Source organism: Puma concolor, chromosome A3, assembly GCF_028749965.1.
Source record: "Puma concolor isolate L17-30 chromosome A3, mPumCon1.1.hap2, whole genome shotgun sequence".
Taxonomy (NCBI): Eukaryota; Metazoa; Chordata; class Mammalia; order Carnivora; family Felidae; genus Puma; species Puma concolor.
Window position 1 is genome coordinate 132,849,146 of NC_141669.1, and position 19,529 is coordinate 132,868,674.

The 19,529-nt window shown below is 46.5% G+C and overlaps 2 long non-coding RNA genes across 3 annotated transcripts; both read right to left on the reverse strand.

Annotated features, from left to right (window-relative positions):
* Positions 1-694: 694 nt before the first annotated feature.
* Positions 695-8,580, reverse strand: LOC147582820 (uncharacterized). 2 transcript variants are annotated; one of them, XR_015249547.1, is made up of 4 exons: positions 8,441-8,580; positions 8,039-8,293; positions 6,230-6,564; positions 695-3,458 (listed from the first exon to the last, which is right to left on the reverse strand). It is a non-coding gene; the product is annotated as an uncharacterized LOC147582820 (long non-coding RNA). The 2 variants fall into 2 exon arrangements; XR_015249548.1 differs by lacking the exon at positions 695-3,458 and adding an exon at positions 5,017-5,293.
* A 7,093-nt stretch (positions 8,581-15,673) lies between these two features.
* Positions 15,674-19,125, reverse strand: LOC147582821 (uncharacterized). The gene is made up of 2 exons (XR_015248793.1): positions 18,880-19,125; positions 15,674-16,119 (listed from the first exon to the last, which is right to left on the reverse strand). It is a non-coding gene; the product is annotated as an uncharacterized LOC147582821 (long non-coding RNA).
* Positions 19,126-19,529: the final 404 nt, after the last annotated feature.

Below are 19,529 nucleotides of genomic sequence, written 5' to 3' on the forward strand. Positions count from 1 at the left end.
GGAAGTGTCTTGTACGTCTTTTCCCAACGTGGTATCTGTTAGTCTGCTCATCAAAAGAAGCGATCCAATACAGAGGAGCGCGTGTTCAGGAGTCCACCCCCTCGCCCGCCATGCCTGGCAGGTGATGTAAATGAGTAAAGGGGTTCAGGTGAGGACTGAGGTGAACTGAAACCCATACCCTGTTTCATGAGGACAGCTTCTGTCTAGTTCTGACTGTGGCCAAGTTGGAATGTGAGCCCAGGGCGGAACATCATTAGATTTTTTTTTTTTTCTCTTAAGGTTTACTTATTTTTGAGACAGAGAGAGAGACAGAGCATGAACGGGGGAGGGTCAGAGAGAGAGGGAGATGCAGAATCCGAAGCAGGTTCCAGGTTCCCAGCTGTCAGCACCGAGCCCGACGCGGGGCTCGAACTCACGGACCGCGAGATCATGACCTGAACCGAAGTCAGCCGCTTAACGGACGGAGCCCCCCAGGAGCCCCAGGATGTCATTAGATATTTAACGAACAAAACTGCAGAAAAGTTACAGTCCCTAAGTCCACGCTCTGGTTTGGCAGAAGAAGAAATCAAGGTAAGAGAAGGGCCTTTCCTAACAGCACTTGTGTATTGGGTGGCAGAAGACGGCCAGAATCCAGACAGGCCACACCCTCATCCGGCTCATTCCTTTCTTCCTCTCTATTCATTATTGACTGACACAGTGGGTCTGTATTAGTTTATTAGTTATCTGTTACTGTGTAACAAATTATCCACATGCACAAAGATACAGCAACTCGTAACAGGACACTCAGTTTCTTTGGGTCAGAATCTGCTCAGCTGGGTCTCTTGCAAGTCTGCATTCAAGGTGTGAGTCCAGGCTGGGGTCTCATCTGAAGGCTCAGCTGGTGCGTCCAAGCTCATGTGGCTCTTGGTACGATTTGGTTCCTCAAGGGTTCTTGCATTGAGAATTTCAGGTCTTTCCTTGCTGTTGGCCAAAGGCCAAGGGCATTTCCTTACCCGTAGGCTTTCCAACATGGCAACTTGCTTCATCGGAGTAAGCGAGCTGAGAAGGCAGTAGAGAGAGCCTGCTGGCAAGATGGAGGTCACAGTCCTTTGCGACCCAACCATGGAAGTGACGTCCTGTCATCTTTGAGTATTCTATGTGTTAGGAAGTCAGGAGGCCAGCCCTCACTTGAGGGGAGGGCATTACCCCCCCAGGAACACGGATACCAGGAAGCGGGGACCACTGGGAGCCACGTGAGAGCACTGCCTGCCACTTTTTCCGGCGTCTTTCTGGGAAAATGGGAAATCCCCACTTGTGTTTCTCTTTCTCCTCTAAACCAGGAACCTGCTTTTGAGGGGAGAGGTCGGGGATCTATCTTAAAACAGAACAAGTACTGGTGTACCCGGAGAAAAAGACTGAGAAGGGACAACCGGGTCGATGAGGACAAGAGAGAATGAAGTGGCAGGGGTAGGGTGAGGGGGGCAAGAGGAGGCTGCAAGCCAGGGCAGCAAGACCCTCCTGTTCCTCCCCCCACCCCCCACTGCCCTGACTGTTCTCTCTTTGCGTTTGTAGTATTGCCACGGGTAAGGAAGACCGGCAGATTGCTTTTGCCAAAATTCGGGACATGGCTTTCGCAGGGATTATTCGCTCTCTGGATGACTCCGTTTCTTCTTCCAGCACGAAGAATGTACATAATTGTTGCGGAGACATAGCGAGCTCAACACAAAGAAGCGCTCTCTTCCCCGTAGACGAAGCGTGGAACGGTAACCAAGATGCTAACCGTTAATATTTTTTGAGGACTGGCTGCACCACCTGCCTGGAGTCCAGTGGCTCTGCCCCCCTGAGTCCTCAGAACCACTGCGAGGCCGGTGTCAGTATGACATTCATTTTACAGCAGAAGACAAAGGCTCTGAGAGACGGAGAGATTCACCTAATGTCACAGCCAGGTGGGGCAGGAGCAGGAACCGACCTGTGTTTATTCCACTCCGATCCTCCACCAGAACATTTGCCAAACCTTAGTCTTTTCTTTTTTTTTAATGTTTTTATTCATTTTTGAGAGAGCACGAGCAGGGGAGGGGCAGAGAGAGAGAGAGAGAGACACACACACAGAATCGGAAGCAGGCTCCAGGCTCCGAGCCATCAGCACAGAGCCCCATGCGGGGCTCGAACTCACGGACCGTGAGATCATGACCTGAGCCGAAGTCGGATGCTCAACCGACTGAGCCACCCAGGTGCCTCCCGAATTTTATTCCTTCCTGTATAGACTGTCATAGTTGCTGCCATATCCAGGATCACTTATCCTACCATCACATGTGGACACAGTTTGCTACTCCCTCTCTAGTCCAGCTCTGGACTGGCAGACCAGGGTTCAGTCCTAAGCCTAAGCGCGAGCTGAATCACCCTGCCCAAGCTACTGAACCTCTCTGAGCTGTGAAATGGGGTGTATGGGCTCAGCTTGCTGGGTGACAGAGGGACTAGGTGAGACCGCGGAACCAAATCATGAAGCCCACGGTAAGTGCCCCGTAAATATAAGGCTGCAGGGACCCTCAAGGAATGGGGTCTATCTGTTTCAACTCCTCTCAAAGATGTATTCAAGGTTAGCACGTTTCCAACAACATCATCAACATTAAGGAATTCCTTAGTCCTTTTCACCACCTCCCCCAAATTTGCAATTAAGTCTTTGTTAAAATTGGAATGTAGATGTAATGTCCCGTGGTTTGAGGCCATATCAAATAGCTTGTTACGCTGTTTGGATACAATCAGGGAAACCAGACAAATACGTTTTCTATCCTGTTTTTTTGTTTTGCTTTGTTTTCTTCTTCTTACTTGTGGAAACATGAGGACAACATAGCATCATGATTAAGATACAGATCTGGGGGTCCAGAAGATGCGGTTTTGATTTCTGATTTGCTCCATTCATTGGCTTTGTGACCTTGGCTGTCTCCTCCGACTTCATTAAGTTGGTCGGGAACGCTCTTAGCCGTAAGTAGCAACTGCCAACGATAACCCAACAGAGACCTCAACGAACAGGTTATTTTTTTTCTCTCCCTTAAAAGGCAGGCAGTTACTATTCTGTTTCGATGGCGTAAGAATGTCAGAGCTCAGCTGCTCCCTCGGCCCTTCCTGACATTCGCAGGATGGATAACTCGCAGCCCTCTCCAGACAGCGCGTCCTTCCGAAGACAGCGGATCTGTTCAGCGATCTCCTGCCTGTGCGTCGCTGGTCTGAATTGTGTCACGTTGCCAAGTTGCAAGGGAGCCTGGGGAGGGCTGCAGGGTGGGTGTGGGTGAGAGGAAGGGGGCTTTCTTGAGGATTCGATGAGATAATGCATATTATCTGGGACAGGGAAACTTGACTTCAGGGTCCTGCGGTGAGTAGGCATCAGACACAGGACAAAAACTTTCTTCTTCTTCCAGACTGGAAGCTCCATGACGGGGGGCGCTGTTATGTCTTTCCCGCTTATTATTCTAGCTTGATGCCTGGAACATAGATAAACATATGGTACTGCTCAGTAAATATCTGATAAGCGAATGAACAGTTAATGATAATTTGCTACATTTCTTTGGCTTCCTGTTCTTCATCACTTTCTCAAAAACACATTTATTCCACGCCTATTAAACAAACGTCAGAAGGTGAGAGTCCTAAAGCCAAGACTTGTGTCAGCGTATTCTTTATTGCTCGCTGGGTAACGGGTTGCCCCCCAACTGTGGCAACTTCACATCACAAGCATCTCTCATCGCACGCGGTTTCTGGGGTCAGGAATCCCCGAGAGCAGTTTGAACGGATGGCTCTCGCCCACGGCCTCTCACGAGCGGTCAAGACGTTGGCCGAAGTTGCCACCATCCCGAAGGCTCGACTGGGTAAAGTTGGAGGATCTCTTTGGAAGATCGCACCCTCGCATGGCGGTTGGCTGGAAGGCTCCGCTCCTTTCCATGTGCTGCTGGAGTGTTCTGATGACATGGCCACCGGCTTCCAGAAGGAAGGAGGGCGGGGGAAATGGCAGTATTTCCCGACCGGTCTTCAGTGTCACCCAGCATCACCACTTGCACAATATGCCACTCGCCAGAAACAAGTTATCAGGTCCAGCCTACATTCCAAGGGAAAGCAAATGCCTTGTGCCTTTTGGAGCAGGAGCGCGTCAATGAATCTGCGGACACATTGTCTGTTCTGTTCAATAGCATCGTCTGTTCTGTTCTAGCATCGAGCTGTGCTTGGCTTGTACGGTAGGTGTTTAATCAGGGCTGCTTCCAGCTTTGCCAACCTTGAAGTTTGGAAGCTTTCCTTGATAAAAAGAATACAGGGGCGCCTGGGTGGCTCAGTCGGTTGGGCATCCAACTTTGGCTCAGGTCACGATCTCGCGGTCCATGAGTTCGAGCCCCGTGTCGGGCTCTGTGCTGACGGCTCAGAGCCTGGAGCCTGTTTCAGATTCTGTGTCTCCCTCTCTCTCTGACCTTCCCCCATTCATGCTCTGTCTCTGTCTCAAAAATGAATAAACGTTTAAAAAAAATAAAAATAAAGAATACAAAATTAGTTATAAAAGTTAACACTTACGGGGCGCCTATGTGGCTCAGTTGGTTAAGCATCCCAGTTCGGCTCTCATGGTTCATGAATTCGAGCCCTGCGTCTGGCTCTCTTATGTCAGCATGGAGCCTGCTTGGGCATCTCCCTCTCTCTCTCTCTCAATAAATAAACTTAAAAAAATAATAAAAGTTACTCTTTAATTTGAATGAAAGGAGAAAATACTACTACAGATTGCAATTTTTTTTAGCTGAAAAAATATTTTTATTATTGTCAATGTGGAAAGTTTCTTTCGGCTTCACTATGCATCACTGGTTAGGTGATGTAAATTTTTAGGATGGTTATTGTCAAATATGGGGAAACGTTTGTCAACTTTCTTTCACATAGGACCTCTCGAAGACTTCAGGGCAGTTCAAGTTTTCTTGGGCAGTGATGAATCCTAAATACTCCTCAATGATGATACCCACTACCTGGTTTGTAAAGTTTAGAAACATGCATTTTATGTTACTTCTGTCAGTGTGGCATTTTAGCAAGAACGTGATCTTCTTGTTTTTTTTTTTTCTGGGTGATGGTATCATTTACTCCTCTATGTTAATTAGATGATTGTAATGGTCAATTTTTTGTGTCAACTTGACTGGATCCTGGGGTACCCAGATATTTGGTTAAACTTTATTTCTGGGTATGTCAGGGAGGCTCTTTCCAGATGAAATTAGCATCTGAATCCTGAGACCCAGTAAAGCACTTTGCCCTCCCCAGTGTGGCTGGGCATCGTCTATTCTTCTAATCCGTGGAAGGCCTGCATGGAACAAAAAGGCAGAGGAAGGCAGAATTTGGCTCTTCCTGTCTGATGGCATGACTGGGACATCAATCTTTTCCTGCCCCCAGTGCTTCTGGGGCTCAGGACTTTGAGCTCAGGCTCAATGACCCCAGCTCTCCTAGATGTCCAGCCTGCAAACGGCAAATTGTGAGACAATCTCTCTCCCTACACATATATATTCTGTTTCTGTTCTTGCTGGAGAATCCTAACACAGTGATTAAAAAAAACACAACAGCTTGGGGCACTTGGATGGCTCCGTTGGTTAAGCATCTGACTTTGGCTCAGGTCATACCTCGGTTCAAGGGTTCAAGCCCCACGTCAGGCTCAGTGCTGAAACTCGGAGCCTGGAGCCTGCTTCGGATACTGTGTCTGCCTCTCTCTCTGCCCATCTCCCACTTGTGTGTGCTGTCTCTGTCCCTCTGTCTCTCTCTCTCTAAAATAACTAAATAAACCTAACAAAAGGCCCCAATAGCTTGTCATTACTTTCAGTCAAAATTATCTCTTGTTCTTACCGGTATGACCTATATTCTATTTTGACAGAGAACTCACCAGAGTTCCAAGGTCGAGATGCATCAAATATCATAATATTTCCATAGTATTCCAAAATTATTCCAACCCGATATGTTGGAAATGCACTAAATATGAAAATCCTATGTGTCTTCACACCCATGCTTACTATTTGTAGAACTGTCCCAATAAGATTCCAATTTCGATGCCCGCATATACAGTTTTAGTGGAATGGAGCACACACATTTGTTTATGGTGTATGGTTTTTTGCACTATAATGTCATAGTTGAATCATTGCGACAGACACCCCAAGGCCTAAAACACCTAAAATATTTACTATTAGGTGCTTTACAAAAAAAAGGGGTGTTGACTAACCCCTGTCCTATGGCAAATGAGTAAGAGACATACCCTTTCAGCTTCACTGAAGCAGTGGGCACCTTTCAGTCCCTCAGACGCACCAAACTGGGTGCTGCCTCAGGACAACCTCCCTGCTGTTGTTTGTCCCCAGAACATTCTTCTCTCTCCCAGCCATTTTTTTTGTGTGTGATCATTTTCATCTCTCAGACAACTTCACCTAACTAGAGAAGCCTTCTCTGGTCTCCTGTCTAAAACAGGTCCTCTCTGTTGTTCTTAACCAGACTTCCCCATTTGGTGTGTGTGTGTTTTTTGTTGTTGTTTTTGTTTTTTTCCATCCCGGTCCTGCCGTGGTTTGTAAAGATTGATTTGTCTTCTTATTAAGTCCCCTGTGAACAAAAACCAGATATGTCTTACCATGGGGGGTAGGTGGGTGGGCTCTGAAATCAGAAAGCCTGTGTTTGAACCCCAGCTCTGTCACTTACAAGTCATGGAGCTTGGATAAGTCGTTATTCTCTTGGTCCCTCACTTTTCTTATCTGTCAGTTGGAGATAATCAACAGTGACTACAACATTAAATTTTGAGGGTCAAAGAAGCTGATGTAGGCAAAGCACTAGGAACCGTGCTTGGCCTAGGGTAAGCCCTTGACTCAACACTGTAACTACAAGGTGTCGTACAAAAGAACCCACGAGCGTCTCTTTAATGAGCGAACCATTTTTCTGGATAAAGTCTTTGTGGATGAAGGCTTTATCTAGTGCTGGATAAATAAATGAGTACCTTAGACCTCTTTTATTCTTTAACCATATGCTGCTTCATTGAAGCCTTATGGCCATCAAATTTCATTTAGTGCCTGAAAGGCTATAATTGACTTTGATTTACATAACAAAGTCAAAGCAGGAAGACAAGTTTTTGAAGGATCTTTTAAAATTACATATGCTTCCCCAGCCCCCACCCCCTGGCCAGATTAACACCTAGAAGTACTACGGGGCCTACATCAGTCAACTATTGCCATAATGATGCCATGTAACAAATCATCCCCCAGCTCATTGGCTTAAAACAGGAATTATTTAATCTCACACAAACATCTGCAAGTTGGTAGGTGTTCAGATGATTGAGACTGCTCTAGGCTGGGCTCACAGTAGTGGGGCACGTGCAGTCTGCTCCGGGCGTGTGCATCCTCCTTGGATACACGGGCGTATACACCCCTCGTGGCGATGTTGGAAATGCGAATGAGCACGAGCTGCGATGCAAACACACAAGGCCTGCCGGACTCACACTCGCTAACGGCCTATTAGCCAACAAAGTCACGCGGCCGAGTCCAACGTCCGTGGTGCAGGGAAGTGTATTGCGCCCAAAGCGGGAGTCGGGGAGGCTCATTTTCTGAATAATAATCCCCACTGTCTCAGGACCTGTACCCAAATGGAAGTTAAAATAAATCGAACGCGCACAAAAAATAAAGTTGCGCTTTTCAGAGAGGTAAAAGCATGTGTGTGCTGAAATTAAAAATGACTTTTCTGAATTGTCTGGTTGTCTCCAATGGCGGGCAAGGCTGGGTTGTGATGGGGTCCCTGCTTTCTATTTGTAGAACTGTCCCAACGAAATTCCAATTTCAATGCCCGCATGCATGGTTTTATTGGAATGCAGCCACACACATTTGTTTATGGTGTATGTTTTCTTGTACTATAATGTCATAGTTGAATAATTGCGACAGAGACCCCAAGGCCTGTAACGCCTAACATATTTACTAAATATTTTACTAAACAAATAAAATAAAATAAATATTTTACTAAATATTTACCAAAATATTTACAAAAAAAGGTGTTGACTAACCCCTGTCCTATGGCAAATGAGTAAGAGACATACCCTTTCAGCTTCACTGAAGCAGTGGGCACCTTTCAGTCCCTCAGACGCACCAAACTGGGTGCTGCCTCAGGACAAGCTCCCTGCTGTTCTTTGTGTCCAGAACATTCTGCTCTCTCTCAGCCATGCTTTCTGGACTTGTAAGTGAGGGTCTCGTCTGCACACTGGGCAATCCAGCATTGATGACAAGTCCTCCTCGTATCCTAGCACCTGGCACACAGTAGGGATTTGATAGAATTTGTTGAAGGCAGTTGAATTCTGTAAATAAATAGCAGTCGCCTCAATACAGGGTAGGTCTGTTGGCTTTATATAGAGATTCAGGTACATTGTAAGTCTTACATGTTTCTACATCAAAGCTTCAAGAATGGTGACGATGCCCACAGCGTCTAACGATGACCCACATACCTTGGAGGTGTCCAAGCAGGATGCTGCCTCTGATTTTCTGTTTGTCTCTCTGCTTTCTGTTTGTCTCTCCGTCTCCCCTGCGATGCAAATGAAATGATGTTCTCATCTGATGTTGCCCAAGGGAAAATGCATGCCCAGAAAATAATCAGCAGAGAGGAGAATGTAGACAAGTAAATAAACAGTTGATAAAACGCGAATTAAAGCTTCAGAACCTCACATTTCCTTTCATCTGCTGTTTATTCAATAATTACACAGTCAATTACAACTTGCATAAATGATTTCATATACCTATTAGTCTATAAATATCTACAGTGTATATGTGTTTATAGATAAAGAGGGAGGAGACGATCATGGTTGGGCAAACATGTTCTGACATAAGAGTAACTTTGCAAATACTATTAAGTTCAGATTCTGCCAATGCCAGTGTTTCCTGACCCAGGAGAATTCACAGGGTGTGATGAATTTCAATTATCACAACTTCCTTTAGTGGAGAGCCTTACGGGAGCCACAGGTTGGGTTACGTGAGATATGTCTCTCTCCCTCTTTCTGCGTATATATTTTTTCTAGCCTATATGAGAGCACTGCCATGGTAAAACGAATTCCCATTGACTGCCCACCCCTGTACACAGAGGGTCGCAGGAGGACCATCAGATGTCATATTGATACCCATGGGGCTGTCGTATCTTCTTTATTCCCCAGAACGTGCCATCTGGGAAGCCACTTCAGGGCCACTTGGCAAATATTTGCTATGTATCTCTATTCTGTGTCCCCTCAGTTATTTAGTGCAAAGCTTCTTTTATTAGCTAACTAGAACAGGGGTGGTAGGCATGTCTAAATTATGAACTGCCTCTGGTTTGAAAATGCTCCCCTCTCGGAACCATCAGTGAAAGCCAGAGATGAAATCGTACATACAAGCTGGTGATAAAGCTTCAAATAGCCTCCGCTAAGAGAAGGGATTAATTATGTGTGATTTTTCAAGTAGTATCTGTAGATTCAACAGATAAGGTGTCTCCTTTCTGTCTGATGCCTGCCGTGGACTGGCACCTTTATTGAATCATGACTGTTAGCTTTCCTTGGCCCTGAATTAGGGCACCAGAAGCCTCATTCAGATTTAGCCATTGTCCATGCAAAGCTCATTATTGCTCTCCTGGTTGAAATCTAAATCTAAAGGGAAGAACAACAATTAGAAAGCTGTGTGACGTTAAGGGACCAATTGGGTTGGAAAGGCTCAAAACACACACACACACACACACACACACACACACACAAAACCCAGCCTTAAAAGAAACTTCTAGGAAATGTCTGCTTTTTTGAAAAAATGAGTTTAGGAGGATCTTTGCTTAAAACAACAACAACAACAAAAATCAAACCCATGAGGGTTTCTGCCTTGCCAGTTAAGAGCAATCTTTCAAAGGCATCCAAAAAGAAAAAACCGGCTCTGCTTTCTGAATTGCTGGTTGGAGAACAAAAGAAGCAAGGGAAAGTTTGACTTGACTTCCTCTGCAATTTGTTTGTAGCATCCGAGCAGAAAGAATCTCAAGGCTGGCCACTTCCTGAATGAAGACACCGAGAACGCCTGCGTGTCGAATTCACTGAAAAGTGCAGCGGTCGGCAGAAACCCGGGGCCCGGACTGGAGGAGCCCAGAGGGCAAAGTGAGAGCATTTCTCAATTCAGCTACATCCTGACGAGGTAACTGCGAAGTCCTGACTCAGTGTCACTAAACCCTCCCCACCCCCGTCCTGAGATGAGGGGGGGCCGGTGGAGGCTGGTGGCTGCTGGGTGGGTTTCCCCAAGACGAGGTGCCCATCTATCCGTCTCAAAGGCCGCAATGGAACAGCACTGAGATGACAAATATTGACTTGAAAATAATGCTCAAGTCAGACATAACTGAAGCGGTGATGTTCTGTTTACTTCTCTCAGCAATAGCTGGCTGAAACAGTCAAACCAGTTAGACAACTTTTTTTATTTATTTTTTTGGTCGGATATGTACTGACTCACTGGCAGGAAACTTCAGAGATTTCAGGACAGAGGTTCTCTCTCTCTCTCTCTAGGTTCTGCTGGGCAGAATGCCTGTGATCCCCTTGCAAAAGAGACTCCAGGCTGGCTGAGCTCATTTGATTATGGCTGTTAGTTTCGTGCCACTTGCCTTTGTAGGCTGGAGCGAGGCCCAAGGATTCAGGCAGAAAACGTCAGACGGGGCTCCTCATGAAAACTCCCCTGTGTGGTTCTCCAGCTTGCCCCTGCAGAACTTTATATTCGGGGGAGGTCTGCCCGAGCTGGCCTGCTCCCGAGAAATGTGAAGTCAGCGGGTAAAAGGCTAAGAAAGAGAAAAATACGGTCAGGCGGTGTGGGCTTTTGGCTCAGTACCCTCGCTGGAGACAGACTTTGTCGGCCTTTGGAGCCATGGAGGGGATTGCAAAACACAGAGAGAACCCGGCGATGGCTCAGACACAGAAGGGAGAGGACGGGTTGAACAGATAGAGCCGGTTTCCTTTCCTCCGAGAGGTGGATCTGTCTCACGCGAGAAGGGCAGTTCCTGGGGAATTACGGTGGCGATAAAATGCCCTGCGTTAAGGCTGGAGGCCGTGTGAATGATAGATCTGCACTGATTTCAAACCTCACCGTTTCTTACGGGGGAGTTTTCCTTCCAGTGTGGAGGGCAGGTCTCAAATCAATTCTCCTGTCTAATTCCTGCTTCCTGCCAAGCTGCCCTTGTTGGTGTTTTCCAGAAAAAAACCCGGGTCATCATTACAGAGTTTCCAAAACCCCCGTGCTCAATTAGCCTGCTTTTGAATCCCTTCTGACGGTTGGTTAAATATGGGTCCAAAGTGCTTTTTGTAAGTGGAACTGATCTCGGGGTGAGAAACCTTAATCTTCTCAGTCTTAAGAAACTGCAAAATAATGTTTTAATGGCACCATTACTAGAAGGCTCGAAGACTGTGTTCTTCCAGTCTGTTCTGCTTAATTCTATTCTGTACACATATGAACATTTCAAAGTACAAAGGGCTATTATATTAAAAGGACACTTGGATATTCTTTATGAAGTTTCCCTTGTACTTTTATAGAATGTTTACAAGGTTAATAAGTATGCTTTTTCATCACTGAGCATTATAAACGGCTCCAGTATTGCTCCCACGTTTATTTGAGAGTCATTGAAAGTGCCTGAATGGGGCTTGATGTCCTTTGTTTCCCTTTGATTTGGAAACAAAAGACCCGAGAAAAAAGTTTACTTTGCTGCTGAATGCCATATGCAGATCAACTGTGTTGGCCCTTGAATGAAACCAAGGATCTGAAGACAGAGCAGAAAACGCTCTGGTAGTTACGGCACATGTTTGAATGTGCCTCCAGTTTTGTCCCCTCGTGCTTGTCCCCTAACGTGGGGTTCAGCCGCACGCCCAGGTCTCTGGGGATGGATAATCGAGAGCAATCAGCATCAACTAAGACAAAAGTTGCTGCGTGTTTCTTGGGTGGGAAATACCGCGTGGGCATCCTAAGGCAACAGTGTCCTCCACTCACGGTCTCCCTTCTTCATCTTTCCCAGTTTCTCGAGACCCGAGGCTCTTAGCTTCGGCACCGTTGATGAAACTGGGGGCAGCATTGTTCTTCGCGTGTCGGGGGTGGGGAGTGGGGGACCGTCCTGGGCAGTGCACCCCCAGCCTCCACCTGCTACATGCCAGGAGCACAGTGTGACGAGCCAAAAAGCATCTCCCAGCGCTGCCAAGCCTCTCCTGGTCTGGATCACCTCTGGTTGACAGCCAGTGTTCTAGAACAACGCACCCACAGAAGCCCTGTTTGGAGAAAGAGGAGAAGGTGAACCTCACACTCAGACGGTCGTAGTGACAGTGACTGATGACAGAGCTGGCACTGAAAACCCTCGCGAGAAGAGGAAAGGGAACATGACATCAGAGGACGCAGAGAAAACTTAATCGCCAGCCCCTCATCCGACAGGTGAGTCCCGCAGCGGGAAGAGCACTCCAAGGTGCTCAGAGTCAGAAGAGGCTTGTCGTCAGCAGCACCAACGGCATTATTAGGTTTTGTTATTTTCTTTAAGTAGCACATGGTTTCACTCGCCTGTCCCAGCCCCCCTCCTACTTAGAGTCGGTTGAAAACAACACGTCTCAGAATCCTTGTCGAAATGGCCCGGGAGTGATAGTTGCTAAGTTAATTTCAGTGCCTAAACACAGACATGTACCGCAGTAATAAAACACACACGGGTTTCATGAGATGCTGTTAGGACAATAGAAAGAAAATGTACTATGGCAACTGTGGATGAATATGGCCATACGAAGTTTAAAAATATACATTGAAATATAAAGATATGTTAAAAAAAAGATACGCAGTAAAACCTGGGAACGCGAGTAACGTGTTCCGCGAGCGTTCCGCAAGGCGAGCAAACATGTCTGATAAATTTTCACTTGATAACCAAGTGACGTCTTGCGATACGAGTCGTGCGTGATGCGGGCCGTCACACGATCACAACCGAGCCAATAGTTTTTGAAATTCGCTTTGATGTACAGGCGCTTTGGATTACAAGCATGTTTTCAGAACGAATTAAGCTCGCAAACCAAGGTTTTACTGTATTTCTGTTTCCCTGGTATGTATAGTTCACAGCGACTATTTTTATTTAAGATCTCAAGAAGAGAGGCAATGCCCAGAATAGCATATCCCCATACACACAAAGATAATAAAGCTATCAGTGTTTCAGTTTTCCTTTCTAGAACATAAGTCTAGATTCTGAAATGTTTGGAGCACTACGACAGGAGGACAGAACGGCATACCCGGTGTGTATGCTCACTGCCAGACTTCACCGGTCTCCGGCACTCCCATATCAGGGCCTTTACCGGTCTCTCGGGCAGAGAACATTCTTCCACGGCTCATGCCTCTTTCTCCTCATCTGGGTCCTTGTTGATGTGCCATCTCCTCAGACATGCCTCCTGGCCCTTCTCTATGGTGAATGCAACCACAAAATCTATTCTACATAATAACCAAAAAACACCACCCAATCCCTTGGTCCCGCACCACCCAGCCCTGCTTTCCTTTTTCGTCACAATACTTCTATTATTATATAGTTCTATAAAATATATATTGTATATTTGATTGGCTTGATTTATGTATAATGTATATTGGATTTGCTTGATCAGAAACAGATAGGGGCGCCTGGGTGGCTCAGTCGGTTAAGCGGCCGACTTCGGCTCAGGTCATGATCTCGCGGTCCGTGAGTTCGAGCCCCGTGTCGGGCTCTGTGCTGACCGCTCGGAGCCTGGAGCCTGTTTCAGATTCTGTGTCTCCCTCTCTCTGACCCTCCCCCGTTCATGCTCTGTCTCTCTCTGTCTCAAAAATAAATAAACGTTAAAAAAACAATTAAAAAAAATAAAAATAAAAAAAGAAACAGATATATTGTCTGTTTCCTACAACAGGAGATTGGGCTATTGTTTTACCTGCCAGTGCCCAGAACAACACCTGGTACCCAGTAGGCACTCAATAAATATCTGTTGAATCAAAAGGTTATTGTCTGGGTGAGCTCTGTGGGCATGAGTGGGCTTGGGAACACCTTGGTGTGGGTTGATGAATTTCTGCACTCTCGTAAATGACCTTTGTCTTTTCAAGTATAACGATTTTATATGCACTCTTTAATTGGTTTGGCATGACAAGTTAAATACTTTAAGCAGTTAATCATTTATTCATTTTAAATAACAAGTTTTGGTTTTGAATGGAGAAAACTAACGAAGAAAATCGACGTGGACTCTCAGTCTGCTGCTTAGAGAAGGTCCACTGGTAGGTAAACAAGCAAATAAATAATAAAAAATACATGCTTGTGGCTAGAGACTTCACACTGTGTAAGACATGTATAGAATAAAAAGTAGACCTTCCCCCATGTACTTTTCTGGATCCTACCACAAAAAGAAACAATTGTAACCAACTTCTCATGGATTGTTCCAGAAAATTTTTCTATGCTGGTAGGGATAAATTTACTAGCAAAATATACATCCTCTTAAAACTTTTTTGAACACGTACACACACACGTACACACACAGCGGAAGTTTCTCCCACAGCCCTTGCTGTGGTACTTAGATCGTTTGTACGTAGATACTTACTTGCTTGACTACATGGGGAACATCTTCTCTCCTCTACCTGACTCTCCCTGCGTGTCCACCATTGCAATCCCCAATATCTGGCACCCAGCAGGCCTTAGTACGTATTTGCTGAGTAAATGCTTGAGCTGGAGCATACCTGTCTGACTGCAGCCACTACGTTTTTATTAATGCTCCTTGACAGAAACAGAATTCTTATGCCAGTAGTGAAGCTCCTTCAAACTCATATTTAATGAGTATTTGTAGATTTGGAGAAATTGATTGTGTTCTAAAGAGTTTGCACGTTGCGATCCTTAGGCAAATCTGCTGAAGCAGTTATTTAAAATTTTTTTTTAATGTTTGTTCATTTTTGAAAGACACAGAGAGACAGAGCACAAGCAGGGGTGGGGTGGAGAGAAAGAGGGACACAGAATCCGAAGCAGGCTCCGGGCTCCGAGCTGTCAGCACAGAGCCCGACGTGGGGCTCGAACTCACGAGCCGCGAGATCATGAGCTGAGCTGGAGTCGGGTGCTTCACCGACAGAGCCACCCGGGCGCCCCATGAAGCAGTTATTTTAAATCCTATTCTTCAAACGAGGGAACAGAGACAGAAGTCAGAGCGAAACTAGAGATTAACATTTTAATATCAGGAAAAAGCTCCAGGCCTCTTCATATTCCTAACCATCTTCCTTTCTGACCACCCCCAGAGTCAGAATGCTGCGAACGTTTACATTTGGCTCTAAGTACCAAATACTTCTGCAGAGTCCGTTAGGCCACACAGATACCTTTCATTGGGGTCTCCCCAGCCCCGCAGATAAGGGAAACAGCAGAAGACTCTAAATAACAAAAAACCGAACAGAAAACCCCTCCAACACAAAAGAAACTTACTAGTAGTGCAGAAACCAGGCAGCAAGTCTCCCGAAAAGGCCTGGGCGGCTCAGACTCCAAACACAGGAAGTAGGTTGTACGTGGCGAAATGAGTAAAACCACTTTTGGAGGGGGGCGAAGGGGGTGGACACATGGACAGAATCTGCTGTCTATTTAGATGTCACCTGTCAAAGGGGGGAGCCTGTAGGGTCAAAATGTCCTCCCGGCGGCCCCATTTTTCAGGAAGAAACAGCTAATGCACACCCCAGTAAGTAAACACGAAGTCAGGCAAGAACACACTTTAAGTGAGTTTTATGGCGTGTACATTGTATCTCATTTAAGCTGTTTAAAAGAAGGAGAAAGAGCCACACTAACGTTTTCTTTTGCCGGCAGTCAGCTAGTACAGATTCCGGGGAGTGTGTGTGTGTGTGTGTGTGTGTGTGTAAAAATGAGGTCGGTGAATCCAAAGCATACCAGGATGTACGAGATTCAAAGGCGACCGGTTAATATCATGTAGAAAACATGTGTGCCGAGCCAGGGAGGTGAAAACAGGTCTCTGGGGACCGGGGTCTCCTGAGAAGTAAAAGCGGATGAAAAAGATGGGCGCTGTGTTTTGCAGGTGTGACTGTGCCTTCCTCAAGGCCCTGGAGGAGCGCGGGCGGCCTCCCTCCTGTCGCTTGGCCTGTCCATTCTGTGCGGCCCCGAGGGGCCGTCCTCTTCCTTCTCCCGGGAGTCAGAGCTCTACGGAGGCAAAGCGAGAGGGGAATTAATTCCAAAAGAAACAATCAGTGGATATAGTGAGAGGGAGGGGGACGCGGATAGAGAAAGAAGACATTAATTTTCAGGATGGAATGAAGCTGGCTGTGTTTTCATTAAAACATGAAAATGAACACTTGCAGCCACTGTAAACTAACAGCGATGCCTTAAGAAGAACCAGCTGCTGGGGTTGGATGAGGCAGGGTGGGGGGGGGGAAGCCCCTGGGGGATTGGGGACGGGGACAGTGTGGGCAGGGGACTTGCTTTCTGAAAGCAGGGAGTAGGGTTTGCAGCTCCAGCTGGTCTGGTGGGTGGCTGCCCCCCCCCTCCCCACTTACAGAGGTCAGGACCCGGGGGGGTCCGGACAGGAGGTGACTGCCAGCCCCGAGCGACCCCACCCACACCCCGCATCAGCACCTCGCCCTGAGAAGAAGGCGAATAAAACAAATAAGCAAAGCTCCCAGTTGCAAACAACAAAAGGAAGCAAAACAAAACAAATCAAAAGTCTTAGTCTAAAAGAAAAAGCAGATGAGGTATTTTTCTGAGAATGACCTGAGCCAGTGCCCCATATTATCTCTTGATCGTGGGTTGAAAAATGCCAATAAAATGCATCTGTCGTGCCAGGCCAGACAGTGGTCACTGAGGGAGGGAACAGGGACCAGGATGGGCACGAGGGCCTTTGGGGGGGCGGTGCTGATTACCCAACACCACGCTTCGGGAAATCCTTGAGGCTGGATACTTCCGTTGTGTCTGCTATTTTGTGTGTGTGCAATATTTTAATAACATTTAAAAATAAAGCCAATGCGGGGGCGCCTGGGTGGCTCAGTCAGTTGAGCGTCGGGCTTCGGCTCAGGTTATGATCTCCGTTTGTGGGTTCGAGCCCCAGGTCAGGTTCTGTGCTGGCTCTGTCCAGCTCAGAGCCTGGAGCCTGCTTCAGATTCTGTCTCTCCCTCTCTTTCTGCCCCTCCCCCGCTCGTGCTCTGTCTCTGCCTCTCTCTCTCAAAAATAAAGTAAAAGCATTAAAAAAAAAAAAAAAAAAAAAGCCAATATGCGGGTGCCCGGTTGGCTCAGCGGGTTAAGTATCTGACTCTTGATTTCGGCTCAGGTCGTGATCTCACGGTTCATGAGTTCGAGCCCCATATCAGGCTCTGCACTGACAGTGCTGAACCCACTTAGGATTCTTTCTCTCTCTGTCTCTCTGTCTCTCTCTCTCTCTCTGTCCCTCTCCCACTCATGCTCTCTTTCTCTCTCTCGAAATAAATAACTAATCTTAAAAGAAAATAAAAGCCAATACGCATCTCCCTGTTGCTACTTCCTCATTAATGTCAAATTCAAGGTGGCCAAAGAGGACTTGGGTTCTTCTGTCACCGTCCCTTCTCTCCTGAGCCATGGTAGCCTCTAGCCAGCTACTCACACCAACATCAGGGTCATCCTGGATTCTTCTTTCTCTACGCCCCTGCAGGCCCTTTGCACCTGCCACTCCCTTTCTGGAATGTTCCCTCCTCTCCGGTTGCCCCATGCTGTGTTCCCTCCTTTGTGGAGGTCTCTGCTTAGTGAGGTCTTCTCCAGCATCTCTCTTTAAAACTGTGGGCACCTGGGTGGCTCAGTCGGTAAAGCATCCGACATCAGCTCAGGCCATGATCTCGCAGTTCGTGAGTTCGAGCCCCACGTCGGGTCCCCTGTTCATTCTCCCTCTCTATCTCTTTCAAAATAAATAAATAAACTTTAGAAATAAAATAAAATAGTTCCCCCCACAATGTGCTCCGGCCCCAGTTCTTCCTATCTCTTTTCTCCACTTATTATTCTCCTAAGCACGTATGTCTCCTGGGACACGCGTCTATTTATGTATTCACTGATGACCCCCTCCCACTACAGTGTAAGTTCTGTGAGTTCTGTGATCGGGATTTTTTCCTCTTTTTGTCACGGCTGGGTCCTCACTGCTCAGTGCCTGGCAGATTGTAAGCATTTATAGATTATTAACGAATTAATAATTAAAGGAATGCACTAATGATGGCATTCATCATTGAATAGCACATGCTAAGAATTTAAGCCCTTGCTGAGTGAATGAAAGCTAATCAGTAGACATTTACCAAAGTCATGAAACGAACAAAGATGGATAGAGTTTCTCTTGTGGGTCTGGAACCAATCTTCCCCGATCTACAGAAGTGAGCGTAACAGACAAGATCTTTGCCCACCTGGAACTCGTGGTCTACTTGGGAAAAGCCACCGATCCAACAATCACGGAAACATCTATCACAAACTTGGTACCGCTGGGAAGGAAACACAGAGAACACTCTGAGAGGCTGGTTCCACTAGAGAGAACCCAGAGTGCTTCTCAGAGGTGGTGACCTTTGAGCTGAAATAAGAAGGTAGAGGTGAACACCGAAAGGGGCGATGGGGGTGCTGGGGAGAACACTTGCAGCAGAAAACACCTCCAATGCAAAGGCCCTGAGCCTTTGGATTAATCATTTACATCTTCCTCTTTCCAAGATCCTAGGGAGCCCCGGTATTTGGTTTCTGATATTTACTGTTCAGTGCAGAGGTAGCTGCCAATAGAATATGGATGATGGTGTTGATTCTTTGCCTAATGGAGATGGGAAGCACGTCCAAATTCAGGATTCTCATTAAATCTGGGAGAGCTCAGAGCTTATGCAATGTGTGGTTAGATTTTTACATCGTCCTAGTGTGTTTTCTTCCCTTTCCAATCCTTTGACACTGGCTAGTCACTTAAAATTTAGAACTCACCCTGGGTTGTGGACGATTTCCTGGAAGACAGCTGCTTGAGCGTCCCCCTGTGTGTCTCTGAAATAAACATCCCCTTTGGAGGAAGGCTTTCTGTAGTGCCTTCCTGCTCAGCGTCTTTTTTTGCAATTTACATTCCTGTTTTGTATGACTTCTCAGAAGAAATCTTGAAGAGTAATCACTAAAATAACAGCCAAAGGTTATTACGTACTTCACCGCATTGCCAGCCCTGGGAGCTAGGTACTATTATTATCCTACATTCACCGAAGAGGACCTGAGGCTTGGGAAGTTAGGTCATGTGTCCCACATCAGCCAGTAACTAACAAATGGCAGAGCCGGGTGTTATATCCAGGAAGGGCTGACTCAAGAGCCCGTGTTCTTAATCAGCGAGCCACAAGGTCTCCTTGACCCTAAATTTGAAAGTCTCCTCTTAACCTCAAGTTCCCCAAGGCATTGAACACAAAGTTCTAATTCCTACAGTCCATGTGCAGACCGTGGCAATGGTATTTTTCTCTTGCAAAGGCACCTGATTCTGGCTGACTTATGCTGAAAACAATTTAATGGGCCGATATTGAGAAACTCACAGATGGGGAATTGAGAACTAAGCAAGAAAGAGAGAAGCAGAGAAGGAGGGAGGGAAGAACTAGAACAGT